Genomic DNA, 23828 nt, shown 5'->3' with positions numbered 1-23828 from the left:
GTTTCCCTTACCTCAGGAGATATATCTACAAAGATGTTTGTACAGCCAATGTCAAATAAGATACTGCCTGTGTTAGGTATCCTCTGGGATTTTTATGGTTTCAGGTTTCACACATAGTTCTTTATTCATGTTGGATTTATTTTTGTGTATGTTGTAAGAAAGTGGTCCTTTTGTGTTTTTGTTTTGTTTTGCAGGTTGCTGTCTAGTTTTTCCAAAACCACATGTTGAGGATACTTTTTTTAAGTTTATGCATTTATTTTTGAGAGAGAGAGAGACAGAGAGACAGAGAGAGAGAACATGCAGAAGAGGGGCAGAGAGAAATGGAGAGAGAGAATCCCACGCATGCTCTGCACTGCCCTGAGATCATTATTGGAGCTGAATCCACTGTCACACGCTGTGGAGCCAAACATGTATCCCAAGAGTATCTTTTTTTTCCCCATTGGATATCCTTTCCTGTTTTGTTGAGAATTAACTGACCATATATGTATGAGTTCATGCCTGGGTTTCCATTCTATTGGTCTCTGTGTCTGTGTTTTTGTTGTTGTTGTTGGTTGCCAGTACCATACTGTTCTGTTCAGTACAGCTTTGTAATATAACCTAAAGTCTAGAAGCGTGATGTCTCCGGCTTTAGTTTTGGTCTTCAATTTCTTTTGGCTGTTTGGGGTCTTTGCCACTCCATACATATTTTGGGACTATTTGTTCTAGTTCTGTGACAAATGTGTTGTTTGTGTGATAGGGATTTCATTACACGTGTAGATTGTTTTGTGGAGTGTAGACCTTTTAACAGTATTTTGTTCTTCCTATCCGTGAACATGAAATGTATTTCCTTTTCTTTGTGTCCTCTTCCATTTCTTTCATCAGTGTTTCACAGCCTTTAGAGTACAGATCTTTTACCTCTTTGGTTAGGTTTATTCCAGGTATCTTGGGCTATTTGGTGCACCTGCCAATGGGATTGATCCCTTACTTTCTCTTTCTGTTAATTCATTATTTGTCTACAGAAATGCAATAGATTTATGTATATTGATTTCTGTATATTTTGATTTGTCAAATTCATATATCAATTCTAACAATTTTGGGGGGAGTCTTTCATGTTTTCTATAGTGAGCATCATGTCAGTTCCAAATAGTGAAAGTTCTATTTCTTCCTTGCCAATTTGGATGCCTCTTATTTCTTTTTGTTGTCTTATTGCTGTGGCTAAAACTTACAGTACTATGTGGAATAACAGTGGTGAGAGGGATCATCCCTGTCTTGTCCCCGACCTTGGAAGAAAAACTTTCAATTTTTCCCCATTGAGGATGAGATGAGCTGTGGGTTTTTCATAGATGACCTTTATTATGTGCAGGTAGGTTGAGTACCAATATACTTGCTAGGGGGTTTTATCGTGAATGGATGTGACATTTTGTGAAATCGTTTCCCTGCATGTCTTGAAAGCATCATATTGTTCTTATCCTTTCTTCTATTACTGTGGTGCATCATGTTGATTGATCTGTGAATGTGGAACCACCCTTGCAGTCCGGGAATATATCCCACTTGATTATGGTAAATGATTCTATTAATGTATTATTGACTTTAATTTGAAGGTATTTTGATGTGAATTTATGCATACATATTCGTCGGGATATTGGTCTGTAGTTTTATTTAACATTTTTTAACATATTTAAAGTATTTATTTACTTAGAGACATAGAGTCCATAAAAGTGAGGGAGGGGCAGAGAGACAGGGAGAGGGAGAATCCTGGCCATGCTCCACACTGTCAGCACAGGGTCCAACGTGGGACTCGAACCCATGCGCTGCAAGATAATGTCCTAATCCAAAATTAAGATTTGGACACTATGGGGCGCCTGGGTGGCGCAGTCGGTTCAGCGTCCGACTTCAGCCAGGTCACGATCTCGCCATCCGTGAGTTCGAGCCCCGCGTCGGGCTCTGGGCTGATGGCTCGGAGCCTGGATCCTGTTTCCGATTCTGTGTCTCCCTCTCTCTCTGCCCCTCCCCCGTTCATGCTCTGTCTCTCTCTGTCCCAAAAATAAACAAAAACGCTGAAAAAAAATTAAAAAAAAAAAAAGATTTGAACACTAAACCCACCGAGCCACACAGGAGCCCCGGCAGTTTTCATTTTTAGTGGAGGCTTTAACTGGTTTTGGTATCAGGGTAATGATGGCCTCATAAGATGAATTTGTAAGTTTTCCTTCTTTTTTTATTTTTTGTAATAATTCGAGAAGAATACATATTATCTCTTCCTTAAATGGATGGTAGAATTCATTAGTGAAGCCATCTGTCCCTGAACTGTTGTGTTGGGGGGGAAAATTTTTTATTACTGATTTGATTTATTTCTGTTTTCAGATTTTATGTATCTTCCCGTTTCAGTTTTGGTAGTTTGTGTGTTTCTAGGAATTGTTCCATTTTTCTCAGAGTGTCCAATTTGTTGCATATAGATTTTCATAATATTATCTTCTAACTGTATTTTTGTGGCATTGACTGTTATTTCTCCTGTGTTATTTGTGATTTTATGTACTTGAGTCCTTTCCTTCTTCTTTGTGAAAACTCTGCCTAGGAGGTTTTCATGTTGATTACTGTTTTCAAGGAACCAGCCCCTGGTTTCATTGATTTGGTCTAGTGTCTTTTTGGTTTCTATATTCCTTATTTCTGCCTTAATCTCTATTGTTTCCTTCCTTCGGCTGCTCTTCTCATTTCTTTAGTTATAAGTTAGGATTGTTTGGGATTTTTCTTGCTCTTTATGGTTGGCTTGTACTGCTATATACTTCCATCATAGACTGCTTCTGCCGCATTCCAAATATTTTTACCAGTGTATTTTCATTTTCATTACTTTCAGTGTATTTTCTCATTGATTTCCTGTTTGACCCATTCATTCGGTAGCATGTTATTTAACCTCCCTTTATTTGTGGCCTTTCCCCCTTAGTGTGTGTGTGTGTGTGTGTGTGTGTGTGTGTGTGTGCGCGCGCGCACGCACACGTGGTTAACTTCAAGTTTATTAGCTTTGTGGTCAGAAAAAATGCTTGGTCTGATCTCTATCTTTGGGTACCTGTTGAGGCCTGCTTTGTGACCTAGAATGTGATCAATTATGGAGAATGCCCCATGTGCACTTGAAAAGAATGTGTACTCTGTCATTTTAGTATGGAGTGTTCTGAATATATCTGTTAAACCCATCTGGTCCAGTGTGTGATTCAAAGCCATTGTTTCCTTGTTGAATTTCTATTTACAGGTTCTGTCCATCGATGTGAGTTATGTGTTAAAGTCCTCTAATATCGTTATATTATTATAAATGAGTTCTTTTATGGTTGTTGTTAAATGTTTTATATACTTGGTGGTTGCATGTTGGGGGCATCAAAATTTATAATCATTGGATCTTCTTGTTTGGTTGTCCCCTTTAGTATGAGATAGTGTTTGTCTTCATCTCTTGTTACAGCTTTATTTATTTTTTAAATTTAAGTCTTAGTTGACATACAGTGCATTCTCGGATTCGGGAGTAGAATTCAGTGATTCATCCCTTACATACAACACCCAGTGCTCATCACAACAAGTGCTCTTCTTAATACAGGTCCCCCATCTATCCCAGAGCTGACCCATCTCCCTCCATGAACCTTAACTTTTTTTTCTCTATCATTAAGAGACACATGTAGTTTGTTACCACTCTTCTCTTTTCCTGCCTCCTTCCCATGTTTTCATCTGTTTTGTTTCTTCAATTCCACATGAGTGAAATCATATATTTGTCTTTCTCTGATTGACATATGTCACTTAGCATAACACATTCTAGATCCATCCACATCATTGCAAATGGCAGGATTTCATTCTTTTTGAAGCTGAGACATATTAGATTGTATATACATATGTATGTATGTATGTATGAATATATATACACACACACATGCGTATACCTGAATACACAGACACACACATACACAGACCCCACAACTTCTTTATACCTTCATCACTTGATGGATACTTGGGCTCTCCATAATTTAGCTACTGTTGATAAAGCTGCTATCAATATTGGGTGCCTGCAATTTTACTGCTAGGTATTGACCTAAAGGGTACCAAACTACAGTCTCGATTTTAAAGGTTTTTTTGCCCGATATAAGTATTGGTACTGGGTTTCTTTTGATATTCCTGGCATGAAAAATGTTTTTTCATTCCCTCCATTTAAATCTGCAGGTGACTTAAGTCCAAATAAGGCTTTGTAGGCAGTACCTAGATAGGCCTTGTTTTGTTTGTTTCTTTTCTTTTTTCTTTTCTTTTCTTTTCTTTTCTTTTTTTTTTTTTTTTGTCCATTCTGACCCCCTATCCAATGTCTTTTGATTGGAGCATTTAGTTGATTTACATTAGAGTAATTATTGATAGGTATATATTTAGTGCCCTGCTAGTTGTTTTACCATTGTATCTTGATGTTTTCTCTGATCCTTTCTTGTCTGTAACAATTTTGGTCTTTCATTTCCACTAAAAGAGCCCGATTTATATATTCTTTTCTTTTGACTGGTAGTATATTTCTTTACTTATTTTTAATATTTCTTCTTTTTTAAAATTTAACTCCAAGTTAGTTACCTTATAGTGGAATACAGTTTCAGGATTAGAATTTAGTGATCCGTCAATTACAAAAATATATCCAGTACTCATCCCAAGTGCTGTCTTTAATGCCCATCACCCATTTAGCCCATACCCCTATTCAGTAACCCTCCAGGAACCCTGAGCTTCTTCCCTCTATTTAACAGTGTCTTATCGTTTGACTCCATCTCTGTTTGTATCTTATTTTTGCTTTCCTTTCACTACGTTCTTCAGTGTTATGAATTCTCTCATCTGTGGAATTTAATATGATGTGTGTCTTTCTCTGACATATTTTCCTTATCATAATAAAGTCCAGTTCACTCCACGTTGTTGCAAATAGCAAGATTTCATTCCTTTTGATCGCCGTGTAATATTCCATTGTATGAATATACATCTTCTTTATCCATTCATCCGTCAATGGTCATTTGGCCTCTTTGCATAATGTAGCTATTGTTGATAATGCTGCTATAAACATTGGAGTGTATGTGCCACTTGGAGTCAGCATTAATGTATCCTTTGTGTAAATACCTAGTAGTGCAATTGCTGGGTCCTAGTGCAGTTCTACTTTTGTTTTTTGTAGCGAATCTCCATACTATTTTCCAGAGTGGCTACACCATTTTGCATTCTCACCAGCATTGCAAAACTTTCCCTTTGCATCCTTGCCAACATCTGTCGTTTCCTGAGATGTTAATTTTAGCCATTCTGATAGGCGTGAGGGGTTATCTCATTGTGGTTTTGATGTGTATTTCACTTATGAGGAATGAGGGTGAGCATCTTTTCACGTGTGACCAATCTAGATGTCCTGTTTGTTAAAGTGTCTCTTCCTGTCTTTTGCCCATTTCTTCTCTGGATTATTTGGTTTTTGGGTGTTGAGTGTGATAAGTTCTTGATAGATTTTGGATACTAACCCTTTATCTGATATGTCACCTGCAAATATCTTCTTCCATTCCATTAAGTTTCCTTTTAGTTTTCCTGATTGTGTCCTCTGCTGTGCAGAAGCTTTTTATCTTGAGGTCCCAATAGTTTATTTTGGTTTTATTGCCCTTGCTTCTGGAGAAATGACAAGCAAGAAGTTGTTGCGGTCAGGATCAAAGAGGTAGGTTGCTTGTTTTCTCCTCTAGGATTTTGATGGTTTCCTGTCTTACATTTAGATCTTTCATCCATTTTGAGGTGTGTGTGTGTGTGTGTGTGTGTGTGTGTGTGTGTGTGTGAGAGAGAGAGAGAGAGAGAGAGAGAGAGAGAGAGAGAGAGAAGTTTAAGAACATAGTCCAGGTTCATACTTCTCACTGTCCAGTTTTCCCAGACCATTTGCTGAAGAGACTCTTCTTTTTCCTTTGGATATTCTTTCCTGCTTTGTGAAAGATTATTCAGCCATATGTTTGAGGCTCCATTTCTGGGTTCCCTATTCTGGTCCTTTGATCTATGTGTCTGTTCTTGTGCCCATACTATACGTCTTGATGATTGCGGCTTTCTAATGCACCATAAAGTCCAGAGTTGTAATGTCTCCATCTTTGTTTTTCTTTTTCAACATTACTTTGGCTCCTTGGGGTCTTTTCTGATTCCATACAATTTTAGGATTGTTGTCTCTAGCTCTGTGGAAAATGCTGGTGTTATTTTGATAGGAATTACATTGAATTTGTCAATTGCTTTGGGTAGTAGTGACATTTTAACAATATTTGTTCTTCTAATCCATGTGCATGGGATTTTTTTTTCATTTCTTTGTGTCTTCTTCAACTTCTTTTATAGACGTTGTATGGTTTATTCTTTTAATTTTTTTAATGTTTATTTATATTTGAGAGAGTGAGCGAGCATGTGACAGCACATGAGTGGGGGGGGCAGAGAGAGAGAGGGAGACACAGACTCTGAGGCAGGCTCCAGACTCTGAGCTGTCAGCACAGAGCCCGTCAAGGGACTCAATCCCACAAATGCAGGATCATGCCCAGAACCGAAGACAGCACTTAACTGACTGAGCCACCCAGGAGACCCTCTATTGTTTTAACTGTACTGATTTTTTCCCTCTTTGGTTGGGTTTATCCCTGGGTATTTTATGGTTTTCAGTGCAGTTGTAAATGACATCAATTCCTTGATTTCTCTGTTGATTCATTACTGGTGTATAGAAATGCAATCAACTTCTGCATATTGATTTTATATTCTGATACTTTCCTGAATTCCTGTATCAATCCTAGATGTTTTTTGGTGGAGTCATTCGGATTTTCCAAGGAGGGTATCATGTCTGTGAGCAGGGAAAGATTGATTCCTCCTTGCCAACTTGGACACCTTGTATTCTTTTTGATGTCTGATTGCTGAGGCTAAGACTTCCAACAGTATGGTGAATAAAAGTGCTGAGAGTGGATATCCCCGTCGTGTTCCTGACCTTAGGGGGAAAGCTCAGTTTTTCACCATTGAAGATGATATGAGCTGTGGGACTTTCATATCTGGATATTCTCATGTTGAGGCATGATACTTCTATCCCTCCTTTCATGAGGTTTTTTTTTTTTTTTTCACCACGAAAGGATGCTGCTGCATTTTGTCAAACGTTTATTCTGCATCTATGGAGAGGATCATGTGGTTGTTATCCTTTCTTTTATCAATGTGATGTATCACATCAGTTGATTTGCAGATATTGAATCTATTGTGCATTCCAGGAACAAAATCCACTTCATTGTCCTGAATAATCCTTTTTATGTATTGTTGGATCCGGTTTGCTACTTTTTGTTGAGAATTTTTGCATCCAGGTTCATCAGGGAAATTGGTCTGTAGTTTTCCTTTCTGGTGGGGTCTTTGTCCAGTTTGGACTCGAGGCCATGTTGGCCTCATAGAATGAGTTTGGAAGTGTTCCTTTCATGTCCCTGGCCATGACCTTATCTTGTTCTTTCATTTGGGATGCATTCGTCTTGTCTTGGCATTTTGGTTGAGTATTTGCCTTCTCTGTTACCAAAGCTCATTATGTTACCTGCCTCTGAGATGAATGGCTTTATGAAGAGGAGATCATCAAGTGTCCAGGGCCTGGCACATCACGGAGTGTCTGTGGTGTGTGTTGCATGCACTGTTTTATGTTCTGGCTGCACTATCCTTCAAGCCAGTTGTATGAGCAATGTATGGTCCTTGGCCACAATGTGGTGAGACTTATCTAGGTCTGCTCCGATCTGCTTGTTAAATGAGACTTGAAACGATTGCCACTTGAAGTGAAGCATAACTGTCTGGTCAAGAGAGGTGGTCTGGTCATGGGCTTCCACTGGTGTTCTGGGGAATGGGCCAGGTCCATTGCGACAGAGGCAAGCTTCAATGACCTAGGCCAGTCTCGCCAGAACACAGGAAGTTGGGGTTGGTGTAAACAGCTTAGGCACCCAGTGTGGGGATTGCCTTGTTTCCAGCATATGGCTCTGTGTTTTTTGTTTTTTTTTTTTTTTTTTTTTTGCTGGGGGCGGGGGGGAGGTGTGCAGAACAGGGAAATGGTGCCACGCAGCCCACCTGTCCTAGCTCTTTGTCCCCTCATTGTGAACACTGCTTCTCAGGGATGTTCTCCCCGATCAGTGTATAATCTCTCCAGTGTGTGCACCAGGCGTTGTACAGATCACTGTTTCAATGCCATCTGACTGCAAGTTGTTGGCTGCCTTCTTTTCAGGAGTAGGCCAGTGCCATCATGGCTGTATCCCAGCCAAGACTACTAACCTTTGAAACTCCACATTCTCGGGGTGCCTGGATGGCTTGGTTAAGTGTCTGACTCTTGATCTTGGCTCAGATCATGACCTCTTGGTTGTGGGATTCTCTCTTTCCCTGTTGTCTTGCCCCTCTCTGGCATGTGCTCTCTTTGTCTCTAACTTGAATAAACTTAAAAAAAAAAAAGTGGCATGGAATACCTTATTTAGGCAAGACTGCCTCTCTGAGGGGAATGGCAGGGATCTATCAGTTAAATTTCCAGTACTGACTAGGAAATTATTTGCTGACCGGTGGAAGCTTACATTCCTGCAGGAATGAAATTAGGTTTAGTGACATGTGGCCTTAACGTAAGTAACTCCATGATGGGCCTGTGATTTTTCTTAACATTCCAAACCCAAATTTTTACACATACATTTTTTCATTAAATGTATAGCCCTAAATAATATTTTAGCCATCTACTGCCGGCTCAAAGATCGTATCCTGTGAAACTCTGACCATCTTCTAATCATAGTTGAAGATCGACTCTGTGGCTCTAAGATCTTTGTGGCTGTAAGTTACTTTGATCTATGTTACTAAGATCTTTGTGAGTCTAGGTTACTGCTGGCCTTTTGAAGTCTTTGACGCAGGGACCCCCAGCCAGGTTGCTGACCCATCTCTTAGGCACAGAAGCACCCTTTCCACGTCACCCCGCCCTAAAGCGTTGTCTTTCCCTCTGGTACTTCTGGGACTTCCCCTTTGGCAAGTCACATATCCTCATGCAAACATGTCAGTGTGGGCCAGAGAAAGCTGCTTGCCTGTGACTCCCCCTTCACGGTCACATCTTATCCTTCTGAAACCCTTTGAACTCCCTATCGTTCTTCCAGTCTTTGAATATCTGTTTGATTCGGAAATATTTGATTCTCTTATATTCCTGCTAAAAGTATACGTGAAAATATTAAAGCAAGGGTTCTTTACAATAAGTGAGCCAGTCACAATGCTTCATCTGTCCGCGTGTATGTTTTTATTTTTGACAATGTTCAGGCATGATGTGACGTACATCCTGTAAAGTCTGAGAATCATTCATGATCTAGCATAACCACCTTTATGGAAAGCCATTCAATGACATGCTCGTTCAAGATCAGAAAAACACTTAATTTACATACCACATAATAGAGTGGTATATACATACGTTATTATCTTAAAATATGTAAAACTAGATGTTTCTGTGAAGCGTTTATCATGCATTCAGTTTTCTGTACCATGAATGCTATTATTTAAATTAAACAATAGTAAGAACAAGAATAGGTACATGGCCATCACTAGTAACTAATACTGGAACTGGTTATATAATCTTATGTGTAGAAAAACCATGATTACTAATAATCTATTCTCTCATGATGGGTTTCTAGTTACCAAAAAAAAAAAATTGGGAAGAAAATACTGAGTATCCACATACATCAGACTGTTTTCTCACTATTGATGTCATAATGGTTGGTAAATGATCACAATCAAGGTATCAAAGAGATATGGTAGTATGAAGTAAAGTTTATATTTGTATTCAGATTGCTTCGGTTTTAACCTCTCCTAGCCCAGACTCATCCCAGCTGCCACATTACAGTCATCCTGTCTCCTTAGGCTCCACTTGGCCATGACAATTTTTAGATTTTTCCATACTTTTCATAAGGTGCAAAGTTTTGAGGGTACGTTGGTACAATGTATTTTGTAGAATGATCCTTGGCTGGGATATGCCTAACGTTTGTTCAAATGCTTAAGCCAGAGTTATTGTGTTTTGGAGCAGAAGATCCAGAGGCATAGTGCCATCCATAATTATCATTTCACATAAAGATTGTTTACTCTGAATATTGCGGGCTTTTTTTGGTTCCATACAAATTTTAGGACTGTTGTCGTTCTGTGAAAACTGCTGTCGGTAATTTGATGGAAATTCCATTAATTCTGTCAATTGCTTTGGGAAGTATAGACATTTTCACTATATTTGTACTTCTGATCCATGAGTGCGGAATGTCCTTCCATTTCTTTGTGTCATCTTGAATTTCTTTCATCACTGTTTTATAATTTTCTGAGTATAGGTCGCTCCCCACTTTGGTTAGATTTATTCATAGATATCTTATTTTTGGCAAATGACTGTAAATGGGACTGTTTTCTTAATGTCTCTTTCTACTGCTTCCGTATTGTCTACAAATGCAACAGATTTCTGTACAATGATTTTGTATCCTGTGACATTGCTGAATTCATTTATCAGTTCTAAGAGTTATTGGGTGGACTCTTTAGGGTTTTCTATATATAGTGTCATGTAATCTGCAAATAGTTTCCTTTCGTTTCGTTTGTCTGCTGGATGTGGCTAGGACTTCCAGTAATTTGTTTACTAAAAGTGGTATGAGTAAACATCCTTGTCTTCTTCCTGACCTTACAGGAAAAGCTCTCAGATTTTCCCCATTAAGGTTGATTATAACTGCAGGGTTTTTATAGTTAACCTTTATGACGTTAATGTATGTTTCCTGTAAACCTACTTTAGGGGGTTACATGCATGAACGGATGTTGTACTTTGCAAATGTTCCTTTCTGCATGTATTGAAATGACTGTATGGTTCTTTTCTTTTAACGTTTATTAATTTTGAGAGAGGCAGAGCGTGAGCAGGGGAGGGGCAGAGAGAGAGGGAGACATAGAATTCGAAGGAGGCTCTTGGATCTGAGCTTTCAGCACAGAGTCTGACGCGGGACTTGAACTCACGAATCATGAAGTCATGACCCGAGCTGATTTCAGACTGTTAAAGGGTGAGCCACCCAGATGCCCCGATCATCTGGTTCTTAGCCTTTCTCCTGTTGATGTATTGTATCACATTGATTGATTTGTGAATATTGAACCACCTTTGTAGCTTGGGAATAAATCCCACTCAATTGTGGGATATATTTACAGTTGTTATATCTTCTTTTTGGACTGTACCATTTACTGTTATAGACTGTCCTCCTCTGTCTCTTGTTATGTACTTTTTTAAGTGAATTTTTTTTCTGATACAAGTATTGTTACCCCATCTTTCTTTTGACATTCATTTGTGTGATGTTTCTCTATCCTCACTATCATTCTTGAGGTGTAAAGTGGGTCACTGGTAGGCATCTGAATCTGTTTTGTTTTTTCATCCATTCTTACTCCCTACCTCTCTAGATTGGAGCATTCACTCCATTTCCCTCAAAATTGATTGATATGTATATATGTATTGCCATTTTATTGCCTGTTTTGTTGTGGTTTCTAATGATTTTCTCTGATCCTTTCTTGCCTTTCTTTCATGTATTGCTTATTTTCTTTAGTGATATACTTTGATTTCCTTATCTCTATTCTTAGCATATGTATGACTGGTTTTAGGATTTGGCTACTGTTAGGTGTTTATAGAACCTCTTCTGCATTTAGCAGTTTGTATTAAGTTGATGGTCATTTACCTTTGAACCCATTACTTTCTCCTCCCTGGGTTTTTGGCAGATGTTATTATGTTTCAAATCTATTTCTCTGAGTACTTTAACTGATTTTTTTTCCAGAAATGTTCATTTTTTACTTGAATTTGTCTTCTACCTCTATACTGTCACTGTTGGTCTCCGCTTTCCACTCAAAGAATCCCTCTTAATATTTCTTGCAGGACTGGTTTAGTGGTACAAACTCTTTTAGGTTTTGTTTGGGAAAGTCTGTGTCTCCTTCATCCTGAAAGATAGCCTTACTGAATAGAGTATTCTTGGCCGCTGATTTTTCCATTCAGCACTTTGAATATGTGATGTCACTCACTTCTGGCTTGCCAAGTTTCTGTTCAGAAATATGTAGCAAGCCTTATGGGTCTTCCCTTCTAAGTTAAGGACTGTTTTGCTGCTTTTACGAGTTTTCTTTATTCTCACCCTAATTTGTAAGTTTGCTTACAAAAGTTTGTGTGTTGGCCTGATTTTGATGGGAGTTCTCTAGTCTCCTGGATGTGGATGTTTGTGTCCCTCCCCCAATTAGGGAAGTTTTCAGCTATTGTTTCCTCAAATAAATTTTCTTCCCCATTTTCTCTTCCTTCTGGACTCCTACAATACGAATACTATTATCTTTCCTGTAGTTACTGAGTTCCCTTAGTCTCATCTCACGTTGCAGAATTCTGTTCTCTCTCTTTGGTTCAATGTGATTAATTTCCATCACTCAGTCTTCGAGGTCACTAGTTTGTTCGGCTGCTTCTTCCATCCCTCTGTTCATTCCAGCAAGCATGTTTCTCCTTTATTGTGTCCTCAGTGTCTAACTGTGTTATATCTTAACTCTGTCAGGGGTCTCACTCTTCTACTCATTCCACAACTCCAGTGAGTATCCTTATGATCATTGCTTTAAATTCTGTATCAGGTATGTTACTTATATCTCTTTGGCTTAGATCTCTGGCTGTGGCTTTGACTAGGTCTTTCATTGTGGCTAAACATCTCTGTGTGTCCATTTTGTCTGTCTCTCTGGCTCTATTTCTCTGTGTTAAGAAAGTCAGCTTTGCCTTCTGATCTTGAAATTAATGCCATTATGAAAAAGAGGTCCTGGAGTCCTCAGCAGTGCACGTCTCCATTTATAGGCCCTGGACCTTCAGGAGGTTATCGTATGGGTATTGCTCACTCCCTGCTGTTGTGTCTGGGTTACTTTTCCTTTCAGTGCAGGGGTCTGCACTGATTGCGTGTCTGTTGTGGGCTCTGCTTGCTCTCAGTGGTGTCAGTGGGACCCAGGCAGGCCAGCTGAGTCAAGAATCAGCATGGGGGCGCCTGGGTGGCGCAGTCGGTTAAGCGTCCGACTTCAGCCAGGTCATGATCTCGTGGTCTGTGAGTTCGAGCCCCGCGTCAGGCTCTGGGCTGATGGCTCAGAGCCTGGAGCCTGTTTCCGATTCTGTGTCTCCCTCTCTCTCTGCCCCTCCCCCGTTCATGCTCTGTCTCTCTCTGTCCCAAAAAATAAACGTTGAAAAAAAAATTAAAAAAAAAAAAGAATCAGCATGAATACATGTGTCTCCTGTGGCCTAAGCATTGTGTGAAATGCCATGTTTACGTTGCGTCTCTACACAGGCAGGGACCTGGCTATCACTCATCTTTCTGGATCACCTGGTGCTGGGTTGGCTGACCTCCAAAGCACCAGGATGTAAACTCAAGGGAATTCAGCCCCTATGGGTTTTAATGCCAAATGTTATGGAGATTAGTCTTCCCTGTGTCAGCTCCCCCATGTGAGGGCTCACTTTCTCTGCTCCTTCTGCAGGCAGCCAGCCTCCAACTTTCTGACCTTCCTAACCTTCCTGCTGCAGCTTCTATTTAGGTGTGGGGTTTGTTGTGCCAGTCTTGGATCCCTCTCTGGTTCGTGGACTTGGATGTGGACGTTATGCAGTTGAAAACATGGGACAGCGTGAGCTCAGGGTCTGCTTAGTCTGCTATTATTAATTTTTAAGTGTATTATTTTGGATTTTTGAGACATGGGCAGACAGACTCATCTCACCCGTGCACTTCAGGATTAGAAAGGAACGTTCCCACATTTGCTTCTAGTATTTTGTGCTTTGAAACTCTCTTTAATGAGGTATAATTTACATATAACAAAGAGCTTCAAATTAAAGGGTATAATTTGATGAGACTTGTTCTCATGGATACAGCACCATGAAGTCATATGGTTGCTCTCTAAACCTTAATCATGATCCTTTGTGTCTAGAGATAATGTTGCTTTTGGAGTAAGGACTTTTTTTTTTTTTTTACGTTTTCAGATATCGGCCTGCACTAGGGTACCTACCTCCTTTTCGGATAGACTGTATTCCCGTAAGTATTGCCGTCGATCTACCTTTGGACTTTATCCTGCGTTGTATCTTTCAGTGTGTTCACTTAATTTTGTTGGAGTACTTTAATGCTGAGGGATGCATAATTGGATTGATTTTCACTAAATGGTACGAGCTGCAGTTCCAATCATGACAGAAAACACGTGCTTCCTGTGTTAGGTACTCAAGAGCAAGGCAGATACCATGGACACTTGAGCTGAGTATGTCACTCGGTGTTTTGTCAGCCCTCTTCCCTTCCCTGGGAGACAAGGGTCTCGTTTTGGTCACAGAGAAATGTAGGTGAAGTCAGCAGAGAAGGGTCCCTTCTCTTCTCTTCCGTTTGTCTCTCAAACTCCCTGTCACTACCTTCTGCCTGGCCCTTTCCCTGACTCAATCCCCCAGGCCCACTGCTCCACTCCAGCCATGATCAGGGTGTCCTCCAGCTGCTGGCCTCTGCTCTAGCCATTGCTCAGTGAGGAAACTACAGGAGGATTATGTAGTCCATGGGTCTGATCAAGAAATCTCTGCTCCTCAGAGTCCTTCTACACGTGGTGCTGTCTGTGGGGACCTGGCATCCTGGGCGTGGGTCTGACCCTCACTCCTCTCTACAGTCACTGCTGGTCCCTCATCCTTCTCCACCACTAGATCTCAGCCATTTCCTAAGGACAGATACGTGTCTGATCCCAAGGCACCATGGAGTCAGGGAATATTTCCAAAATCATTGAGCATAAGCACGCCATCAATCTAGATATATGTAGTTCCCATCACCCCGGAAAACTCCCTCGGGCTCCCCTGCACAAAGGGTGATCTTGCTTCTATCCTCCCTCACCACCATTTCTGGCACTTTGTTTCCTGTGTGTACAGGAACCCCAGTGTGTGCACTCAATGGGGAGCGAGAGTAGATGGCCCTAGAAGCAGACGCTGACACAGAGACAAAACGATGAAAGGTAGATTAGGGGACAGTAGGAAGGACAAAGTGGAGGGGACAGGATGGGCATGGAAAGCATTCAGGTAGATCTGACACTTTCTTAAAATGTATATACAAACATGATAGTCTGTCACCATGCATAGTCCTCTTCAAATTTCAAAAGAGTTGTCCTACAAGGCAAAAAGATTTTGGTTTATTTCCCTGTGGTCTTATGTTTTCCTACGTGCATTCTGTCTTCTGTAGTTTATCTGTGGCCTCAGATGAACACTGTAGTGTGTGGCTGCATCTGTGAGATTATGTGTAATAGAAAATGATTGTCTTCAGATCTAGGCCTCTGAATGTACACATTCCCATAATTATCTTTTCTTTCATTGTGTGACAGGGCCCGAATTCTAATAGAAAAACGAGGGACATTGTCTTATATTTTAAAACAGTGATTCCCACTCCCTGGGCTGAGTTGTTAACAGTCTTAGTTTAATGAACTCCCGTGACCATCTTTTTTGGAGGATCATTGTGTGGAGAGATCTTAATGGAAACTGTGAGAAGCATGAGGGGACCCTTCCCAGAGATTTTGCAGATGCTTTATGCACTGAATGTCTTCTTTTATCTTGTTCTTAGAAACAAATATTACCCCTGTTTTCACAGATAACACAGCTGTCATAATATTGTGAGAGAAGTTTGAGGAGATGCAAAGCTGTAGTCAGGGTGATGACAGGGGTCCAGCAGTGGTGTCATCTGGCCAGCCCTGAATTGTAGGATGACTCAGCTGATCTAGACCCTGTCTCCACTTTTAGTCTCTTGAGGGATATGAACTTGGGCATACAGTATTTTCATAAGACCAAGTTAAATACCCCATATATCCAGAGCTCTTTTCCCCCCACAAATATCCAGAACCTTCAGGAAAATCCAGGGAGACGAGAATCTTTTTAGGTGATTACCTGCGTGCACTTTGCACTGAGAGCAATCCCACATAGCAGTTCTGTATGGACCTCACACTCCCTGCTCAGGCTGTGGCCAGGAATGACCTCCAACTGCATCTCCCTGACCCCAACACCCTCCCCTCTGCACCTCCTCAAACTCTCCTTACTGTGCTCAACTTCCCTTCTATTCCTGTATGATTCAAGGCTCCCCCTGTTTTGCCCTGGATTCTCACTGGTGTTTCCATGTTGGTGATCACAAGTAATGAATGTCCCTCTTTCACACAGGACACCTGATGCTTTAAAAGTTAGGGGTGCACTTCATTCATTACAGAACCCAACACATTGTGCCTCCAGCATACGCACCAGTACTGCTGATACGTCTACTTTTGTGTAAAAACTCCTCTTTTATTTGACAAGAGAAATGTATAGCTCACTATATTACAGGGACATGCCACTGCCCATTGTATGTATGTCCTGAGAAACTTGAGATAGTCTACAGTGTCCTCAGGCAGTTTGTAGTTGGATTGCCAGGACTCACAACCGTCTCTACATCATTCCCACAAAGTCAATCATGAAGAAGATGAATATACTTTACCAGTCACTCAGCCGGTTCAGGTCATCTTAAAAAATAGAGTAGGTGGAGGAGGGGGATGTGGCCTATAGCCCATGACTGCTGGTGAAGGGTGGTCCGCGGGGTACAGCCTGCAAGGCAATCCTGGGAAAGGACCAGGCCCTCTTGCATACAAAATAGCCTGCGGAAAAGAAATGAGAGGTATGTTCATAGGACAGAACAGAGCACCAACACCAGCAAAAAGCAGAAACCCAAAGCAGCAGTGCTCATATCCTACTAGCTTCCCCACCACCAGGTTCCAAGAGGGCAGCATCAGCGCCAAAATCTCTACCCATACTTTGGGTTCCACTTACAGCTTTGAGGTGAAGAATGGATGTGATTGGGATAAACTAGTGTCCCCACGTGTCTGGAAACGTAGAAACGGCAAGGGCCCTTTTCCTAGAAGATTTATAGGCTGAATACTAAATTAACAAAGTAGCATATTCCAGATAGGAAAGCAACTATGTCCAGGATCACACTCCACCCTTCATCCCCTCCACCACAGAGGCTGTTTATTGTGTCTATGAAGAACTACAGAATGAGAAGGAATGACAATCCCAGTGTCCACACATGGAATCATACCCTCGTGGCTCAGAGCTCTGCCTCTACGCCCCTGCCTGTGCCCAAACTACTTCTGTCCCGACAATGGGTTCTCCTCCTCTCTGGAAGTGCTATCCATGGACACAAAGACACATGGGGAGATGGGGATCCTGAGGGCCTGCAGAGGACCTGGGAAAGCATGCTCTTAGAAAAACGGGTAACCTATACATGTTAGTTGGGTTCAGCTAATTTATTTTACTTCGGAGGTACTTCTCAGCTTAAGTGCATTACACTTTGCAGGGTAATTGCGTCCTCTGGAAAAATGAGCTGAAATTCTAAAAGACAAAGTTAACACAAATGCACTTTGATGTCTGCTGTAAGTTTCCATGTTTTAGCTGTACCTGTGACACAGGACATGAGAGAACGTGCTCATGTGAACACAAGTGAAGGACACCGTGGGGACTTGCCACACAGGTAATTTTGGATTTTTTCTCTTCACAACTTAAGTTTCAGTGCATGTTTTCTATCACAAATATGCCACCTCTTATAGTTCAGAGTGTTTGTGCCCAGGGCACACCTGAAGGGATTCTGGACAGCATGTTTACCAAAATGCTGATGGGTATGAAATTTACATTCTAAAGGACACATACAAAAATGTAAGTTGGAGTGAAGGCAGTTCGCATTTTCAAATTGTAACGATACCCACAGATTTTTCTGAGCATGTTAAAATCCTCAATAGAAGGAAACAGGAGAGGAAGACACAGCAAGAGCAAAGATTCCACATTGAGGAGATCCACAAAGAATGAGGCAAGGTAGGAGACTTCCAAGTGGAGTGTGGTGTCATCCTCCTTGATTTATTCCAGGAACACATTAGAAAAGCCCTATGGTCCCCACCTTTAGGCACTCTTAGCTGCTCAAGTTACCACAAAAAGATGCCAGCTGGGAAACAGGGAAGCCCGTAGACTCGGCAGTAAAGGCTTTGCATTTGGGAAAAAACAAAAACAGCAGACAGACCATACGACACACAAACCAGAGACAATGGCAGGAGAGTGTCCTGTACAGAAAGATGTGGTGGTCCGTAAATACTTAGAACTGAAAGTGGCCACAGCATTTACATTGTGCTTCTTGGCAGTTTTGGCAGAGCCAGTGTCGATGTCACTCTTGGTTGTGATACCTACTTCTGGATCTGCAAAAAGCCCCAGAAGGGATGGAGGTTTATTCTGATTTGAGTAGACTGGAGGTCAAAAACAAAACAAAAAAACCCTCCCCTCATACTTCTGACAACTTAAACTCTTTGTCCCAGTGAGATCCCAAATTACATGCACAGGGTGTCCCACCTGCCTCCAGTGATACCCAAAAAGAACTTGAAGAACCATCCCTTATAACTTGATGAAGACTCCTAAAAGTCCTGACTCAGATGTATTCATCACTCATCGAACAACTATGGATGGCTGGGGGAACAACTAGATGGACGTACATTACATTGTGCCTCATGCCTCACAGATCCCAGCATGTGGACTGGGTACAGGGCATTTCTGCTGAAGCGCTATGTCTGATTTTCTGCATACGGCCCCATTCCTTCTCTACAAGAGACGCCTGTACCAACCCATGGTGGGGGAAAAGACGAAGATGAGATCCTGAGCAACTTGAGGATTGTGGTAATGGCAGCAGACACATTCCCCTTGCATCACAATGGTCTGTGGTACCGCCTCTGCACCTTGGCCCAAGACCTAACAGTAACAAAATAAGGTGAGTGTGTTTTACAAGTCAACTCTTAGTGCTCAGATCATCTTACCAAGTGTTGCAGGTGGAGGGGTTCCGGGTGGCCCCAGGGCTGCCAAGGTTCAGGTGTGTATGTGCCTAATAGTCCATGGGGGCAGGGTGTCTCCAGGGTAGGGCATGCAGAATCGTCCAGTTAACGGAGGAGGTCCCCAGGATCCAGACTGCCCTGCAGAACAGAAGTGAAGCTACATCCATATTCCAGACAAAAGAACCAATACCAAAAGCAGCTATAACCCAGAGAAGAATGTGTCAGCACCTGCCACCTTCTCTGCCACCAGGATCCAAGAGAGTAGCATCAGTACCTGAAAACTCTGTCCCTGCCACTGGATACCACTTACAGCTTGGGGTAGTAGATGCAAGAGGTTAACCTACTGCCACCACACATCACTGCCCACGTCTGTGGAAGAAAATGGCAAGGGTCCTGTCCTAGAGGGTTAACAGAAGTAGTTACAGATTAATGAAGTAGCATTCTCCAGACAGGCAGCCATCGATGTCCAGGTTCACCCTGCATCCCTCCTCTACAGCGACTCCAGATGCTCTGCTTTTGCTATATTAAGAACACACAAAAAATGAGTGGGAATACACGGCTCATATTCTGCTCATGGAATCACAGCCACTCCTGGCAAAATATTCTGCAGCCGGACCCTCACTGTGCCTCCTCTGCTCTTCTCCCTGAGAAAGGAGTCTTCCCTCTGGAAGTGTTGTCAAAGGCCTCGGAGACCTCTGGGGAGTGGAGGATGCCTGGAATCTTGCAGGGGAAGGAGAGTCTTCTGTGAAGAACGAGTTACTTGTGGTGAATGTCTACAAAGCTCAGATGTGTTCATCTTAATTCATAGGGAATTCTGACTTTAAGCATACTACAGGACACAGAGTCATTATGTGCAATGGAAAAAAAGAGGGAGAAATTCACATAACAGATTTCATGCAAGTGTTTTGGTATAAAACTGGTATGTGCCATGAGACTATATCAGCTCTAACAGTGACTGGGGACACAACCAGAAACTGCTCATAGAAACACAATTGAAGGACACAGTGTGCAAATTGTTTTTACCTAAGGTATAGCTGGAGGATTCCAGACAAGTCATTTACCAACAAAGACGGAAAGGTGATGATTGATGATATTGGCTTTCTCTATGACCACTCTAAATGGCACAGGGCACATAATAGAAAGTTGGAGTCATGATGTCGTTTCTAACAGGTTCATCTCCTAGCCAGAATCAAGAAAGGAAGACACAGCAGCCACACTGTTCCCACAGAGGTGAGGTCTGGAAGGGATCACCCAGGCCGGGAGACATCTGTTTGGAGTGTGCAGTCATCCTCCTCTCATTATTTCCTGAAACTCACGGAAAAACCTTAAGGTACTCAGTCTCTAAGCGCTTTTGGCTTCTAAACTTACCACAGAAAGCTCACAGACTAAAAATTGAGAAGCCTGTGAGCTCCTGGGTTATGAGTGTGCATTTGGAAAAGAAAGAACAAACAGACATAGCACACAACACGCAAGACGAGACAAGGCCGGGAGAGCATACTGTACATAAAGATGAGGGTTTCCCAAAAGAGTTACAACTGAGAATGGCCCCGGCATTTACCTTGCCCTTGTCTGCATTCTTGGTACAGTCAGAGCCGCTGTAACCCACAGAGGTTTCAGCAGTTTCTTGATCTACTAAAGACCCTAGAAGGGACAGAGGTTTATTCTGCTTTTAGAGGACTGTGTGGAATGAAAACAATCCCTTAACTCATTCCTCAAATATCTTAAACTTTTCCCTACGGTCAGGTCCCTGACCAGAGGCAGAGGGTATCTCAAATGCCTCAGGTGACCCCCAAGGATAAGGGGGAGAACCGTCCTCTCACCTTGATAAAGACCTCACGGTGCCCTGGTTCATGTTGTTTCATAATTAATCACATAACTGTGGACAGGTCAGGCGCAACTAGCAATTTAGAATTCACCAGTAAAACAGTTTTCTCAGTATACATCATGGGAAATCACGATTTCATTACAGATCAGGAATTAGTCTGAGGATGCTTGGATTCAGCATCCGACTCTTAATTTTGGCTCAGGTCACGATCTCACAGCTTGTGAATTCAAGCCCAGCATTGGGTTCCTCACTGACAGTGTGATGCCTGCTTGGCATTCTGTCTATGCGTCTCTCAAAATAAATAAACTTAACAAAAAAGAATAACATTGAGAACACTGGTTTGGTGTATATCCTCAATGAGTCCTCAAGAAGGATGCATTTCTTCAGGCAAATGGTTCAATCTCCCAGCTTATCTACAAGCTGCCTTCCACAGCAGTTATTATATAAGGAAAGACTAATTTGACACAATTGAGAAAAGGAAAACTGTGAGAAGTTAGCAGTGAAGCTGCAGAGTTGCACTGATACCATCAGAGGACTAAGCTAAGCTTTATGGAACTTGAATGGAGGGATGTAGGGCTACAGTTCCCAAAACAAACAAAAAGAAAGACCGTTAAAACTAGTGAATAAATGACCTTCTCCTCAAATAAACTAAAGTCTTCACATTGTGTCCAGGTGGGAAGAAAGTTTCCAGGCTCTTCAGACAGGGGGATGCTAGAGGAGGTGGGAGGGTCACTGTCAGAGGAGGGGCATGAGCTCCACCAGTCACAGGGACAAGTGCCTCACTGTCTGTGGCACCAGAGGACAACACCCTTCTGTCACCCCTTCAGACCACCTGCCGTCCTTAGTGCGTGTGATTCTTTCCAGACCACACGATGATCACACACAGGAACAGGCTGCACAGCAGAAATTGGACTGCGGCACATCACAACGTGCTCCTTACCTCTCCTTGGAGGGTTCTTGCAGTGATTGGTTTCTGCCTCGTGTATCCCTCAGGCAGCCTCTTTGGTTCCATCCCATCCAGTCTTGGATACAGAAAAATAATGGACTTCTATAAGAGTTGCAACACCACGTCGTCTACTAGACAACTAACAGTGCAGGCGTCATCCCTGGAAACACCCATAAAAACGCAAGTCAAATGACCACACCTGCATTTCAAGTAAGCGACCTCCCTGCCCTGTTCCGCCATCTCCCTGTCCCAGATCTGAGTCTTGATCTGGGGGAGAAAAAACACATCCACCTTCAGTCGGAAGGTGGTGCCACACTGTGCACCAAAGAAAGAGGAGGAAACAAGAAAACACTTACCTAGTTGTCCTGAGCATTCTTCTCATGAACTGCAAGCGGAAAAAGCCAACAAGGAAAAGCCCGTGGTTAGGGATTCCAAGGGCCACTACACTCACCCGCGTGAGGTGCTAAGGGTTCAGTATGTCAGGCAGAACTCAGGTTACCTGGTATCTAAAGGTGAGCTCTGCCTGCTGCAGCTGTTCCCGTGTTTGTTCAATTTGTTGCCTGTGAGTTACAATTGCTCTTGTCAGATAAGGCCCAATATTGGGTATGATTTTAAATAAGCTGCCCACGTTCCCAACAACCTCATATCTGTCCCCTGATACAATTTATTCTTACACATGAAACACTTTGCCCATGATTATCAATGTACAGTAGGATCAAAGCTATTGTTACATCCTTTCCTTACTCATTATCCCATGCCTGTAGGGTTCAGAGTTCATAGAATTCCTTCCCATTTTCAATCTTTCTCTAACTCATCATGTGACAAGTGTCTTTTATCATAAAGATCTATTCTTCTATAACTTATATCTTCACCATGTTTCCCAGGGTTGCAAAGACGAGGGCCATGAAATGGCACTACCACGTTGATGGGTATGATTCATTGTACGACACACTGCTTTCCTACAGATGACGACAATTGACACCACCCCCGAGGAATGTTAGCATGGACAAAGTTTCCACACAGTCTGGTCACTACTTGAGATCTGCAAATGTTTAGAAACTTAATTATTTTATTCTTTCTAAAACTTACCTTTTTTATCTGTTAATACTCTATGCATATGTTGACTTTAAACTTTTCAAAAAGATTAAAAACCAAAAAATAACAGCAGTTTCATGAGTTCCTGGTAATTACTAGCTGAACTCACTTGTACTTGTTTATTTCTTCTGTAGCTATTTTCTTTTTTTTCCCTAATGTTTATTTATTTTTGAGACAGAGAGAGCACATGCATCAGTGGGGGAGGGACAGAGAGAGATGTAACAGAATCTGAAACAGGCTCCAGGCTCTGACCTGTCAGCACAGAGCCTGACACGGGGCTCGAACTCCCAGACTGTGAAATTATGACCTGAGCTGAAGTTGGACGCTTAAACGACTGAGCCACCCGGGCGCCCCTTCTGTAGCTATTTTCAAATTTTACCTGCAGCTGCTAGCTGATTCTTCTTTGCCTCCAGCTCACAGTGTCATTTAAAGCTTCCTAAGATGGGAAAGATACATACAGTCAGGAACAAGGTCCAGAGGTTCTCCCTTTTTACCTCCCAGCACTGTTTTCTTTTTTTTTTTTTAATTTTTTTTCAACGTTTTTTATTTATTTTTGGGACAGAGAGAGACAGAGCATGAACGGGGGAGGGGCAGAGAGAGTGAGACACAGAATCAGAAACAGGCTCCAGGCTCCGAGCCATCAGCCCAGAGCCTGACGCGGGGCTCGAACTCACGGACCGCGAGATCGTGACCTGGCTGAAGTCGGACGCTTAACCGACTGCGCCACCTAGGCACCCCGTCCTCCCAGCACTCTTGAAGGCCTATGCAAATATCCCTTCCCCCACTTCTCCCATAAATGCACACACTGACAACCGAATCAGAGAAGTAAACACTCCATTTAACTTCAAGAAAATTCAACTTCTGTCTGCTGCCACGTCTCTACTATTGGAACTGTCTTTCTAGTTCTCGTTTCCTCTCCTTTATCATAAAGTCATCAAATAGCATTGTACTTTGTGCCTTCCCAGAGTTGGTCTTTTGTTTGATATGGCGAAGACTCATTTCATCAGTGAGTGAAAAACCGTATCTGACCAACTGTACCCATTAGGATGAAGCAGGGGATCATCACTAGTCTTACACCTCCATGGGGAGCCCTGATTCTCAGTCCAAAAGTTGTACCATGACACAGGCAATCACCTGAAAGACGACCTTCCAGAATATGGTTTCACT

The 23828-nt window shown here is 42.0% G+C and overlaps 2 long non-coding RNA genes across 29 annotated transcripts in view; one reads left to right on the top strand and one right to left on the bottom strand.

Moving 5' to 3' along the window:
• Positions 1-22588, top strand: part of LOC123383595 — a 30763-nt gene extending 8175 nt beyond the window's left edge. The window contains exons 3-7 of one of the 8 annotated variants that reach the window (XR_006593480.1): positions 13940-13991; positions 17286-17459; positions 19966-20125; positions 21614-21776; positions 22451-22588. This is a non-coding gene — a long non-coding RNA (uncharacterized LOC123383595). Of the gene's footprint in view, positions 1-13939; positions 13992-17285; positions 17460-18488; positions 18735-19965; positions 20126-21613; positions 21777-22450 lie in introns of all 8 variants that reach the window. The other 7 variants (XR_006593483.1, XR_006593482.1, XR_006593484.1 and 4 more) reach the window with 7 other exon arrangements.
• The window catches only part of LOC109495577, an 83835-nt gene continuing 74086 nt past the window's right edge, over positions 14080-23828 (bottom strand). For 20 of the 21 annotated variants that reach the window (XR_006593461.1, XR_006593460.1, XR_006593462.1 and 17 more), the window contains 8 exons: positions 23041-23097; positions 22439-22608; positions 22066-22126; positions 21923-21951; positions 21561-21726; positions 18781-18933; positions 16431-16587; positions 14080-15085 (listed from right to left, as the gene is read on the bottom strand). This is a non-coding gene — a long non-coding RNA (uncharacterized LOC109495577). Of the gene's footprint in view, positions 15086-16430; positions 16588-18780; positions 18934-21560; positions 21727-21794; positions 21834-21922; positions 21952-22065; positions 22127-22438; positions 22609-23040; positions 23098-23828 lie in introns of those variants that run through there. The other variant, XR_006593476.1, reaches the window with a different exon arrangement.

Source organism: Felis catus, assembly GCF_018350175.1.
Source record: "Felis catus isolate Fca126 chromosome D2 unlocalized genomic scaffold, F.catus_Fca126_mat1.0 chrD2_random_Un_scaffold_45, whole genome shotgun sequence".
NCBI lineage: Eukaryota > Metazoa > Chordata > Mammalia > Carnivora > Felidae > Felis > Felis catus.
The sequence above is the reverse complement of the archived record's forward strand: the minus strand, read 5'-3'. Positions and strand labels throughout refer to the sequence as shown.